The following is a 14,206-nucleotide window of genomic DNA, read 5'->3' on the forward strand; positions in this document are numbered from 1 at the left end:
GTTGAGATGTCAGTGATACATCTGACTTCTGCGATCAACACACAACGGTCCTAACGATAACCGAAACGTTACATAGTACTGGTCAATGCGTTTAGGGGCTGGTTACACTCGTTTATTTTCTTAATCGTTTCCAAGTCATGAATAATCTAAATCTGTAAATATCTTTTATTTCCTACCCGTGTAGTCATGCCTGTTAAGTGATAGCATGAGTAAGAGATATACGTCGCCTTAGATGAGTACCCGTTTTGTTGAAAAGTCACGAAGGCCCGTTTGTGCTTTGTCAGCGAAATTCATGACGTCATGTGGGTGTATAGGCTACCTATTTGACAAGCTGTCGATTGACCGCATACAGTCATGTTTTCGATATGAGGACGAAATCAACGTTGCACGCACGATTCTGTAACATGTCTGAATACGATAGTATGTCAAGACATGATATTTTTTCTATTGTAAGCCATTTACGGACACAGCACTTCTGTTATTTCGCTGTAACTAAGTTAAATATATAACACTCTACAATACACCCTAATCGTATAATCATTCAAAATATTAAACTGATTGTAATGAATTCGCAGATATTAGGTCAAAGAGTACATGCCGAATCTCTGGTTAGGTAAGGGTTCTCTCATAATTATGGTTAGGGGGCGTGATGTTAGTTATGGGGAATCATGTACATTGTGAATCGCCCCAAAGTCCCCTAATATTGATGTACAAAGTAAGTGACTACCACCCCCACCCCCACCCCCACCCCCACCCCCACCCCAACCCCTGCATGCCATGTACAAAATCAATTACCAACTCATCCCAACTTGCCCTTGTATATCTATACACATTCGGACTAACGGTTTGAATAACACGTGTTATGTAAAAAAGCCTTATTTATTTATAGTTCTACAGGTAAGACCTACACACGCTCGGACTATCGGTTTGAATAACAGGTGTTCTGTGGAAAGCCTTATTCACTAACACGTGATCTAAACCCGTCACATGTGTATTGATGTCATTGTTCACGCGTGAGGCGTGTTTCAAACAGCGACAGGGCTTTTTGTGCTACTTTCCAGAGTACAGTTAGAATCAAAAGTTGTACTGCGCGCAGTCCTATCCTGTCTTGCAAAAAGCGTGTTAGGACATACACCCTGGTATCATACACGTCCTATATATGGTGACCCTACTATCGGGCGTAATGGCGCAAGTGTAAGCTGTGTCGTAATGTGGCCATGACGTTACGCAGGAAGTGATTCAATGCGCGTTGCACCTAGACTAACATCTAGTCGCTGAAAGGAAGATTTATTTCAGTAGAAAACGTTGTGTTTTTGTTTTGTTTTAAAATATATTAATAGAAAATGATACTTCCGGAGACGTAATCGTTTTCAGAAACTCCAGACATCCGTGAGCTGTATTTAGTGTATGGAGATTCGTGTGTGCGAGCGCGCGCGCACGCACACACGCACGCACGCACGCACACACACACACACACACACACACATAACGTCACATCGTCAAATGTAACACATTTCATATTTAGGAATACATATTCCCAGTAAGTATTTTTCTCTCTAATACTTTTCTAGACCAGTCCAGATTCAAGTACTTTAGACTGCCATCGCGAGGGGATTAGAAGGATGGCTTTGTGTGCTGGTGATTAGGTGCCAGAAACTGAGTTATAGTGGGTTCGAATCCCGGATGGGAATCAACCCAACAATAGTAGTAGAATATGTACTTCACGGAGACAGGGTAATTCCAAATATAACACCTGTTATACATGTATGTCAGTGAGAAATCGAAAGTATTACACACGTTAATCCTCACAGAAGCACTCGCTGACAAACCCAGCGTACCCGTTAACAAGGTAACTCTCACCACTCCTAAAATGAGACACTTCAAAAATATGTTTCATTGCGAAACGTTCACAATCGACCCGAGTCCCACAATGAAATACCAAGCCGGGACGAGGAAGGGCAAATCGCTGTCAAGCCCTTGCCCAGACACATGTTTTGTTTTCAGTTTGTTTACACCGACTCTGTGGTAGTTAATAGGGTAAGGGCGTTTAATCTAGAATTTGCATGACAGAAACCACCCGTGTTTGTCGTAATCCCGTTTGGCAAAGACGATTAAATGACAACGACAGCAAAGGAATTGCATCACAACCCGCCCACGTGCTTCTGTTTACATGAGTCAGACTAGATCGCACTGCGCATGTCACGGGTCAATAGTTCATGACGTCACAAACTCATAACCTTGATAAATAATGCCGTTTTTTCCCTATTCCAAAGGCAATCTGTACCTGTTTACATTATTGTTGTATTTCTGGGGGAAATAGCAAATGAAAGGGAATCTTAACGTGATTATTTGCCTCCAGACATCCGAAAGATTTTAATAAATATAGTTCTCGTAAACAACTGAGAGGCTTCGCTTATCGGACGATAACACGAACTGCAAAACACGGCTCCGTTTGAGAGTTGTAAAGATCTCTCCTGAGCCATTGGAGGCTGTCTTGTGTATGAAAAGTGTGTAAATGTATTTCTATAAGATATATATGTACAAGAAATTACATAATTTATCTGATGTCACTCTTTCACAACAAAAAATGTCCCAATTGATAACAATAATTACTTTATATAAATCATTTAGAAACAGCCAACATTACAGTAAATGTTAAATATAGTTAAACAATAGTAAAAATCTTGACACATTTCACAGTTACTACGAGGTATAATTGCATGTTGATATAGTATACACCCAAAACAATATAAGACTAATTAATCTACTAACTATATCATTGTTAGTATACGTATATATAAAGTAAATATAGGCTGTCATGTTAATATACATCAGATGATCAATTACCTTAATACCAAATTGATATATCTTATGTAATTTGAAAAAAATGTCAACAAAACTTACATTTGTATCTGTATTATCTGTAAACATCCGTCTTTACGGTTCTTAAGTCAGAGTTAGTTACTGAGAGATTGTCGTTCTACGAAGAAACCTTCCGAAAAAGGAGTGGAAGTGTTTGTAATCACGCTAATGATTGGCTACACACGGTCATTGCTTGTGCCGTGTGAACAGCCCACGTACGGCTTTGATGGTTAAACAAAGGGGGAGAACTCATGCCGATCAAGGTCGTTTTTACTCATTGTTGTGGAAAAGAGTCTGTTGGTGCTTCGGAAAGAAATGTACAGGAGGAGAGGGCGGGGGTGGTTGGGTGTTTGAGGGCGTAGTGAGTAGAGTGAAGATTTAAGTTATGTTATGGATTTTAAAGCATTTTTGCGCTCAGACAGATGTTTATGAATAGAAATCGTTTTTCAGTTCTTTTGAAAGATATTTTGTAATGGAATGTTTCAAGCGTGTTGACGCATATGGTTCCCGCTTGGGGATGAGGCTAATTTGTCGGACAGGGTGGGGTAGAGCGTGGGCCCAGATGATATGTGAGAGGTGTGGTTGGGATGGGATGGTGCATGGATCGTTGTCTACACCACGCCGGTGGAGCAAGTAAATTCACATAAGCATCAACACATTTGGAATTTCGTTGATACCACAAATATGAATTATCCTCCCAAACCCCCAAATACTGTGAATTACCCCAGTGCTGCATGTAGGTAGTGTTAGTTTCGGGTACTAAACTTTTAAGTAACTATTTTTAAAGAAATATGAACTAATCTGAGTCATTTGGAGCTGCGTACAGACTCTTCCGGGTTTAGTAGTAATTTTCCAAGCATTGGTTAAGCGTCAAGTGCCATTACATTGAAAGTGTCGTCTTTTACCAATGTTACCCTTGCTTTAAGGCTGTACTGAATGCTATATCTATTAGAAATGTTCATTCAAACTATCAGTTCTATTACTTTATAGACTTGTGCAAGTCTATATGAATGTGTATACACAGTACTGTGCACACTTGTGTGTGTTCTTTAGGAGGAAGTCGGATGATATAATTTTCCCGCCCAGGGCTGTTATTTTATGAAAAATATTACACAAACAGAGTCTCGAAAGTACACCTTCATTGGATAGATGCTTGGAACTCAGAAACGACAGGATGATTCCTCATCGTGATAATAACTGGGGTTTTTTTTGCAGTTTTTATTTTTTCAGTTTTAGAGATGACGAAGAAAGATAATCTCGTCAGAATGTTCCGTTCATTGCTTGAAACAGGTCAGCTTGAACGCTATTATCTGAGTAGAAAGTTCACTCAATTCACGAGTTCGAGGGGCTCTTAGATCAGTAATGGGGAGGCAGGTGCACGCTGCAACCCGTAATCTACTCGCAATGCACATTCTATTTTAACTTTAGCTAAACACTACACATACACCTGAAAATATATCAAAATCGCCTCACGTTCTCTCACTTGTCGTGTCGAAAATACCTTTTCTTGAAAGATTCATAAAACTGATGCTATGCAAACTGTGATCGTCCTGATGCACATGTATGTATTTAAGTCATATCAGCAGGGGTGTATAACTTGTTTACAACCTGGTCGTCTTATCCAATAGGATCATATAGCGTTTCACAAATGACAATGACTCTCACGTTGTCTATTCTGGACTGAACAATGATTCTTTGGTTACAGCGGTGAAGATCCTGATTAGAATTGATCTTCATTAACCTATGCCTGTCGTAAGAGGCGACTGACGGGATCGGGTGATCAGGGTCGCTGACTTTGTCGACACATGTCATCGTATCGGAAGCTCATGCTGTTGATCACTGGACTATCCGGTTCAGACTCGATTATTTACAGACCGCCGCCATATAGCTGGAATATCACTGAGTGCGACGTAAAACTAAATTCACTCAACGTACTATTATTTGGTAAGAAAACAAAACGACTGTAATATAACAGCAATTTCCTGATGGATGTCAAGAATGCGGTCATCCCATGGACGCTTGTAACAGGAACTGCACGTACTACATGTTTGGTCGTTCGTGAATGACGACAACTGACAGTTTTCAAGTAGCATTATTTCCGCACCCGCCCTGTGTATATACACGTGACACACTTACTCTGTCGGATGAAATGTCCTTCCATGTACAGCGGCAAACAATTTAGTGGCAACGGAGCAGTACACCAACGACAAAAATAGTCTCTGAAATGAACATATTTTACAGAAAAAAGTTCATAGTGAAAAAAAATCAAACAAAATGAAGATGAGCCCTGAGAATTTCTTCATTTCTAGAAGCTGTAGAAATCTAGACTAGTCCACTGCTGCTTTTCTTCGAAAGTCAAAGACCCAGGGCCTATATTTTCGAAGCCCCCTTAGCGCTTAGATATAGTCGTAAGTGCCATACATTAACATAAACGCTAAGATCTAGGCCCAGACCATTTACACTAAATATTTGTATGTTTCATGTGTTAACGCCGCACAGAGCATTGACTCAGCTTTATTGCGACGGACTAAGTAACTGAATGTAGACCAAACAGACCCGGTTGATATTGTGAGTTAGTTTAGTTTTACGCCACTTTTAACACAATTCCGGCAATATCGCGACAGAGGAGACTAGAAAAGGGCTCCACTCTTTGTACCAATGAGGGGAATCGAACGCGGGTCTTCGGCGTGAAGCGCAACGCTTTAACCACTATGCTTACACACCAAACTGGTTGATATTATGAGCATATTCTGACTTCGAAGGGGCTAAATATATTGGACTCTTATCGTAACATATACCCTTGAGATATCGAGGATGGGGTGTTCCTGGAACTGCTGAAAGGAAGTGGCAGACTGTCGCAGCATACTTTTGAAATTATCACTGATCTGAGACAACGTGAGTGACTTTAGTTTTACGCCACACCCAACAATATTCTAGCTACATGCTTTCAGTCTGCAAATAATCGAGTTGGATTGATGTATACACGTGTAGATTTATGCTCATGTAGCTGATCACTGAATTGTCTGGTCCACACCAGACCGCCGCCATATCGCTGTAATACTGCTATAACTCAATCGGCTATGCCCTGACTCTCTGCCATCGCAAATCTTATTCCGACTTTAGAAGAATATCAAACCAGTGTACGCGAACTCGTCAGTGATTCAGCGAGCCCCGCCACCCTGTAGACAGGACATGTGTTGTCGTGTTGGCGATATTTACAGATGTCCGGGTTGTGTCTTCGTGTAATCAGCATCGCAATGGATGTGGTTATCAACATGGACATGGAGATCCAAAGGAAGGACATTGAGAGCCCAGATCTCCGGACAGCCCAGATCTCCGGACAGCCCAGATCTCCCAGTCCGGTAGCATCCTTCACAGTCACTACTCACCCCGCTGCAACCGAACACCGACCGCAGCATAGGTAACCTTAGGCTCACTATTATTCGTTACGCTACTATACTGATATACACATAACGAATAATACTGAGTTTAAGTTTACTTACACTTTCGAAGACCGTGTAATAAAATTAATATCAAACAGTCGGACTGGACAAACAGACCCTGGGACAAAAAATATTACACTGTCTGCACTTCCAGCGTTTTCGATACTTTAGATGAAGTCTCGAATATCCACGGTGTTAAAACCTTTTTAATGATAAATTCCATGGATCCATTCACATATCTCATGTCAGTCTACATCTCTCTTATTGCTTTCATTTTCTTGCTCTATAGACCTGTCTGATTGGACGCTTACTTTCTGCTATTGAGCTGGACTACGTACGAAACTGACTGGGTTCGAAATAATCATTAAATATATTGGAGATTTTAAGATAGAATTAAGAATGTATGAGGTTCGAATCCGATGTCCAGATGACCGTGCATGATAGAATATGTAGATCTGAACCATTTGTAAGCTTGTCACCACTACATCCTTTCGGAAACTCAAATAAGTTTGAAAAAGCCGGAAGTCAATACACTCCGCTTGAAAGCTCAAAGTGAAAATGATAGTACATGGAAGATATTTGCAGGTAGTGGAGGCAGATACATATAGTTCCACTTCAAATTTTGACAGTGGTGGGTCAGTCGAACTTGTGGTTATAAATATGCTTGGCTATATTTCTCCGTCTTGAACGTATGGGTCCACAGTTATACTTGTGGTTATAAATATGCTTGGCTATATTTCTCCGTCTTGAACGTATGGGTCCACAGTTATACTTGTGGTTATAAATATGCTTGGCTATATTTCTCCGTCTTGAACGTATGGGTCAACAGCTATACTTGTGGTTATAAATATGCTTGGCTATATTTCTCCGTCTTAAACGTATGGGTCAACAGCTATACTTGTGGTTATAAATATGCTTGCTTATATTTCTCCTGAGAAATGGTATATTTAAATATGGTTTGCAGGTGTGCAAAGATACGTGTTCAAAATCTGATCGTTCCGTGTAAAGACTGAACACTTCGGCGTGCTTAAAACGTGTTGTAATTTGAGTGTTAAGTTTCTTTACACTTAGGGTGTGAAGTAGTAAAACAAAACAAAAACAAACAAACAAAAAAATGAAAAATAGCGTATGTTTACTTAGAGTACATTAATTCAAACAGTTAGACCCAAGCGTATTCTCTTTCGCAATTATCAGATTAAAACGAGAAGGAAATGAAACGAGACACAGTCGAATACACGTCAACTTCGGATATAACGAAGTAAGACGTGTCGACATGTCGGCCATCAAGATCACAACTCCCAAGTGGAACAATATTCCAGAAGAGCGAAATTAACAGGGTCACATGAAGGTTCATTGTGATTTCCGAAAAGTCATAATCTCCAAGAGGTACATTATCACAGAAGAGCGAATTTAACAGGTTCACCTGAAGGGTCATTGTGATCTCCCAGAAGCCATAATCCCCAAGAGGTATTTGAGAAGAGCTAATTTTACAGGGTCATTGTGATTTCTCAAAATATCTTACCTTTTTGTGGTCGTGATAGAAATAGAACGTCTAGAAATATTTCTGTAAGTGAACTGTTAGGGGAATTGCCTACATTATCTGAGCCATTACAATGCTTTCTTTTGAACTCATTCGTCATCGTTTATGGGTAATATGTACAGAGGGATATAGAGATTTACATCCGGGCACCTTCGTTCGTCAAAACTTGACTATTCGGGAACCCGAAATCCCCGAAGTTGTATAATAAATGGCCGTCTGAATAAGCCAGGTGGAATACTTTAATAGTTGTCGTAATGCTAGGATCGATATTTGAATTGCTTGACTTCTCACGCAATTACAGTTCATTTGTAATTTGAACGAGCGGATCATATTCATAATAATTATTCAAAGCGTTCGATATAATCAGTTAATTGTCTTCCTCTTGCATGGAAGTACAATAGATTCCAAATATTTCAAACTCAGATTCATTTCGGACGCAAAAGCCGTTTTTAGGCAGTACTCGTATGTAAACCGTTGCGCTTCCGGGGCTGAAATATTGAATTCGTTATGAATTATAGTTGGCAATATTCCATTTTGTGTAAGCGTCTGTCTCCATTGAATAACTTCACGCAACAAAGAAAAATATTTAATTCATATTTCATTTACACAGGTGTCAATTTCGATAATTTATGGCTCGATAATTAATCAATCTTCACCGATTTTCCTCGGAATTAATACAGGAAAAGTCAACGTATGTAAATGAAGATTAAGTGTTTTCATGATAATATAATAGAATATAAACAACTACCCACAGTAAAATCCAACCCTCGTTCATAGAATACTAGGATTTGTTGTGAACAAACGTTTGAATGCAGATATACTTTGAAACTTCGAATCAGACTAATATTCCTGAATGACAAAGTAATCAATAATTGCTTAAAACAACAATGTCTTTGAACCTTAAAGGAGAGCAAAAAATATTTTAGTAATTTTGAAAATTCACTACTGAAAATGGTAAGTTAAGGGGCATGCATGGGATTGTGTAATTACTACATAATGGAATTCTTACTAAAAAACTGAACACTTTACGCTGAAGGGACATTTAAGCAAGTAAAAATTGACGAAATGATATGATTTCTTACATAAAAAGAAATGCTCCTTACACAGCACAGTGAATGCAACTTACCAAGGGAAGGTATAACTGTCAGTGACGCCTTTCATTGGTTTTCTGTACCGGGAAAGTTAAACTGTGGCGTCTGAATTGAATTCCCGAGAATCGGGTTGTTCAACGTACAAGAAAATTTTCGAAAGCATGGTAACTACACATTCTCCGAAAATTCGTACCTGACCGTTTTGATTTAATATCAAGCAAGCGTGACGACGATACCCCACCGCGTTCCTGTCACTTAAGATGACATTACGACGTGATTGTGCATACCCAAGTGGGTGTGAGTGATTGTGGGTGTGTGCGCTCTTGCCTGTAAGTGTGTGAGCACACGCGCACACACAAGCTGCTGTGCAAGTACAAAATCTTGAATGCGACTTTAAATCACACTTCTGACAAATGCATTCTACTTTGATGTGTTCAAAATGTCCTAATCTTAAGTAAAACCGTTAAGTGTACTCCCCGGCCTGCTCTGAAATGTTCTACCCTTATGTTCCATCCTACTCGCGAAGGTCCAAGTTCGATTATTGATCTTCAGTAACCCGTGCTTGTAGTCAGAGGCGACAAAAGGGATCGGATGATCGGGGTGAATCCTAGTTGCTGTTGATTTCTTGATTGTTTGGTTCAGAGTCGATTATTAAAAGACATAGACTGCCGCCATATAGCTATTGCTGAGTGCGGCGTAAAACTTAACTCAATCAGTCACTATGTTCCATCCTTATATGTACTATTCGGATTCGTCCTAACAATGCTTGTTTTCTGTCTCCATTGTGTACTTTCAGAATATATGTAATATACCATTAAATAACCTAAATGAGATACAAAAAACCCACACAACGAAAAACAACACCAACGAAAACACAAAAAATACAAACAAAAACAATAACACCCCCACCCCCCAAAAATCAACAACACACACACACAAAAAAATACACACACACACGAACGAACACACACGGACGAACACACACACACACACACACACACACACACACACACACACACACACACACACACACACACACACACACACACACACATACACACACAAAACCAGTGTGTCCATCAATATTTGGTGATTCTTGAATATGCACATTAAGATGTAAAACCAGCACTCTAAATAAATAGCAATAGTGTCCAAACTATTTTACAATACAGTTATGAAAGAGGAAACAGGAAACCTGTTAATATACCAGCCGATTTGAGAACACAAAATGCCTACTGCCTCCCTTGTGATCGAAACAGGTACTCATGTGATCGATGACATTTAGAAAAAAGGAAAACAAAATTCACAAAAATGTGTTGTATGTTTACCTTTGACTGTTGTGACACTGAATCAGCTTTTCACGTGACATGTGAGTTCTTTCAAAAACGAAAACAGTTGTAACGTTTGTACGAAACCGACATATCTATGACACTGATATAGCGTGACCATTCAAAATGAGCCGATGTCTGGAAGTATCGGCCATTGGTTCACTCTGTTCCCTCTCCTCTAGTTTACGTAAAATTAAAACAGTACGACTGTACCATGCGCCGAGGTCGCTTTGTGAAACAGGGCCCAGTGGTCTCGTAACTTTTCTGGTACTATACGTACCTCCTATTTTACAGCATAAGAGGTACGAACACTACGAGACGTTACGAGATCTTAGGCTTACGAGAGTGTTGTGAAAGGAGGAGGCTTTGTCACGATGATGTTACTATGAATTACATGGCGTTGATAGCCTGGTCCAGACGCCTCATTTTCATATAGGGGCGCCATATAGTTCGAATATATATATATTTGTGTGTGAGAGATTTGTGATTTGTGATAGATTTTATGAGTGAGAGAGTGAGTGTGGTTTTACGCTTTTAGCAATATCCCAGCAATGTCACGGCGGGGGACATCAAGCCTGGGTCTTCATCGTGACAAGCCTAACCATTATGCTACCCCACGGTTGCTTAGGTTTATGAAGATGCAAATAGTATAGATACTGGATTTAAACTTCTGTCACATCCTTCATCCAGTATTCTTACCTCTCTTGCGTATGTTGTTTTTAAAAATCCTGCATCTTGTGTATACAAGACACTGCTACGGAATCGTGTCCTATTCAGCTCCTGATACCTTGTGTCTATAGTGACAAATCGTAGTGCCAGTCCATAGAGTCAGTGAGATTCTGTAATTAGAGACCAGAGAGGATCCGGGTTAGAACTGGTCTTCAGCAAACAATGTTTATCTTAATATGACACTAACCGGATCAGGTGGCCTTCCTCGGGCGACATGTGGCATCGTGTCTCAACTGCGTAGTTTGATGTTCATGTTTTTGACCACTGGATTCAGAGTCAGGTTCAGATTCGATTGTTCACAGACCGTTGCCATTTAGCTGGAATAGTGCGGCGTAAAACAATAAAGTTTAACTAACAAAATGTAATTTGGCCTACAGAGTAGGATGGGCCTTAGATCTTCAATTAACATTCAAAAAGTAATTAATGACACTGTATACGTCATTCACTATTGGTAAGAGTTTACCAAAATAACAAACGCGTTGATGACTGGATTGTCTGGTCCAGACTCGAATATTTACAGACTGTCGCCATATATCTGGGATGTTGCTGAGCTTACAGTATAACAACAAAATTGTAAACAAAAGTAGTCCCCTAAGCTGATTTTATTATTTCACATTTTAAGCTGAAGAAAACATTCAAGGGATGGGCTAAGATATTTCTGGAGAAGTGACCCGGTTTTGATCACAAAGATCATATTTTAGGCCTTTGGCGTCTTTGTGTAGGTGAAACATGAGCCTAGGATATACTCCACTTAAAAGATACTTTCAGGTCCTAGGCTTTGTCTCTGAATTAATTCATTCATCAGGTCGAACGTAGGAATATATTTTCCTGTTCCCCAAGAAGTGATGGCAGATGTTATTCTCCATTCATTGAAAACTCGGAAAAACAAGTTTCCCGTTCCTCTATTATTGTGACGTCACTAATCCTAACAACTTTGGCGTTTGTTTATATGCATGTTAAAACACGTGATTTCGTTCCCGTGTGGGACATGCTCGTATTTTGTCTTGTGTTCATGGTTGGCAATGTACAAAAATATGCAAATACTGTACAGTAGATGTATTCCTGTACGATTTTAGAATCACAACAAACAATCAAAGTTCCCACAGTTGTACCGATACAGCTGCCATAAAATATACGGAAGTAAAATGAATGCTGACGGTACTGTCTGAAGACGAATCGTCCGTTTGAATAAATATCTATGTGTGAGTGAGAGAATATATGGTTTTACGTCGCTATATTTCAGCAAATATTAGTGCGGAAACGCCAGAAATTCACACATTCTAACCATGCTCGGAATCTGACACGGGCTTTCGACGATATTAGCAGAGCTTTGACCATAAGGCTATATCACTGCCATTCACGTTAGAGATATGTACTGCCGTGCTGGACATTATTTACGATGAAATTGTTTTAAGAGGATGTAAGTGGTACCTACCAGGAAACAGCGTTAAATACCAAACGTATGGTAGACACAGTGGACACAGCGCGAGTGATCTGGGGCTATACACAACTTTGCTAAATAAATCACAGCGGAAACTTGTGGATTTCCACGAGCGCTGTGGTGGAGTTCACAGATCTTAAACATTTTCCAGGCCAACTGGGATTCGACCACACAAATAGACAAAGATACGGGAAGTTCATTGGTAACAGCTGAGACCAAATAATGTTGTATCATATCGTCTCTTGTAAAAACTGCTGGAAAAGGCCTGCTTGCATAAAGTGATCTTAACGCCACTATGTGATCGTAACTCCCATACTTAGGGGCGGTGGGTAACCGAGTGGTTAAAATGTCACGCCGAAGACTCAGATTCGATTCCCTACACGGGTACAATGCGTGAAGCCCATTTCTGCTGTCCCCCCCGCCGTGATATTGCTGGAACATTGCTAAACGCGGCGTAAAACCATGCTCACTCACTGACATAAACTTGGGACAGTCGAAGCGCTACAGTCGCTCTTTGGAATACAGACCAGACCTGCAAACAGGATCTGCGTTTAATTGTCAGGAGAAGGTCCGTAATGTTATCGCACAGCAAAGGCGATACAATTCTTGAGTTTCGGAAATTTCTATCAAACGTCAGGATGCAAACACTGTTGTTACCTACGAATGTCACGAGAACAACGGGTTAAAGTGTCCCTTTTCGTTGGAAAGTTGATAAATGCCTGTTAGTTGAACAGAAATAAAAAGTGTTTGTATCGCTGTGTCTTCACACACACACACACACACACACACACACACACACCACAACCCCCCACCCCCTCACCCCCCCACCACACACACACACACTCACACACACACACACACGATTCACTCAGAATTTCTTCCTGTCTGACTGGGGCTCCTTTTCAGTTTGAATGAATTTATCCGTTACTATCCAATATATTCAGGGACTAAGCGTTATTCTATTGCAGTTGTGGCAAACTTATATACAGGATGAGTCTCTTCAACGCAAACTTTATGGATTGTGCACTGGTTGCTGATTTCACTCACTCAGTCACCAATTTACTGCATACGTGTATTTGATATTTCACTAGTGTAAGAAATCTTCTGTTTTACTGAGAAGCCGCGTGTCCATAGCTGATTTATCACCACGCAACACAAAACAAACATTCATCTCCGGGAAAGGATATCCCCTTCATTGAATTCCAGCCTTTCATCCTGTATTGACGTAGCCGTTGTGTATTCGAATATATTTTCCAATACATGTACATGCATAATGAGTTAATAATATAGCTAATGTGAATAACAGAAAAACCGTGTCAAAATGTAAGTATTCAAAATATATAAAAAAATTATATGTTTTGGTAAATATCACAGTAGACAATTTCATTAAGATATGCACACAATAATAATTGTCCGTAATTTTATGACGTCACAGGTGGCGTGTACATGTAACTATGTTAGTATATACATATCTGTGCAGTTGTGATACCTTTACGTGTCGAGAGTCTGATGTACCGTTGATAACAACAGCGTACCTTCATGGGCGCATGTAGAATAATTAACATTTAATAACCTTATGAAGACTAGTTCATTTCAGTGTTAAGCTGAGATTTGATGAAGTCGAATTCAGCTGTTTAACATAAGTAAACTGTCTACATATTTTAACTATACTGAACAGCAAAAACAAACTTAACACTGGCTCTTTGTCAAGTCTTTAAACAGTAGACATAAATATGAACACTTACATTTATGAGATTTCATTTTTGCGAAAC

At 39.8% G+C, this 14,206-nt stretch overlaps 1 protein-coding gene across 2 annotated transcripts in view; it reads right to left on the bottom strand.

Moving 5' to 3' along the window:
* The window catches only part of LOC137277953 (uncharacterized), a 182,576-nt gene that overhangs the window by 15,901 nt on the left and 152,469 nt on the right, over positions 1-14,206 (bottom strand). The window contains exon 1 of one of the 2 annotated variants that reach the window (XM_067809968.1): positions 2,905-3,023. The exons of the other annotated variant lie outside the window; for it this stretch is intronic. The gene's annotated coding sequence lies outside the window, so the exon portion shown is untranslated. Of the gene's footprint in view, positions 1-2,904; positions 3,024-14,206 lie in introns of those variants that run through there. 2 annotated transcript variants of the gene reach the window in all.

The sequence above is a fragment of the Haliotis asinina genome, chromosome 3 (assembly GCF_037392515.1).
Source record: "Haliotis asinina isolate JCU_RB_2024 chromosome 3, JCU_Hal_asi_v2, whole genome shotgun sequence".
Classification (NCBI taxonomy): Eukaryota; Metazoa; Mollusca; class Gastropoda; order Lepetellida; family Haliotidae; genus Haliotis; species Haliotis asinina.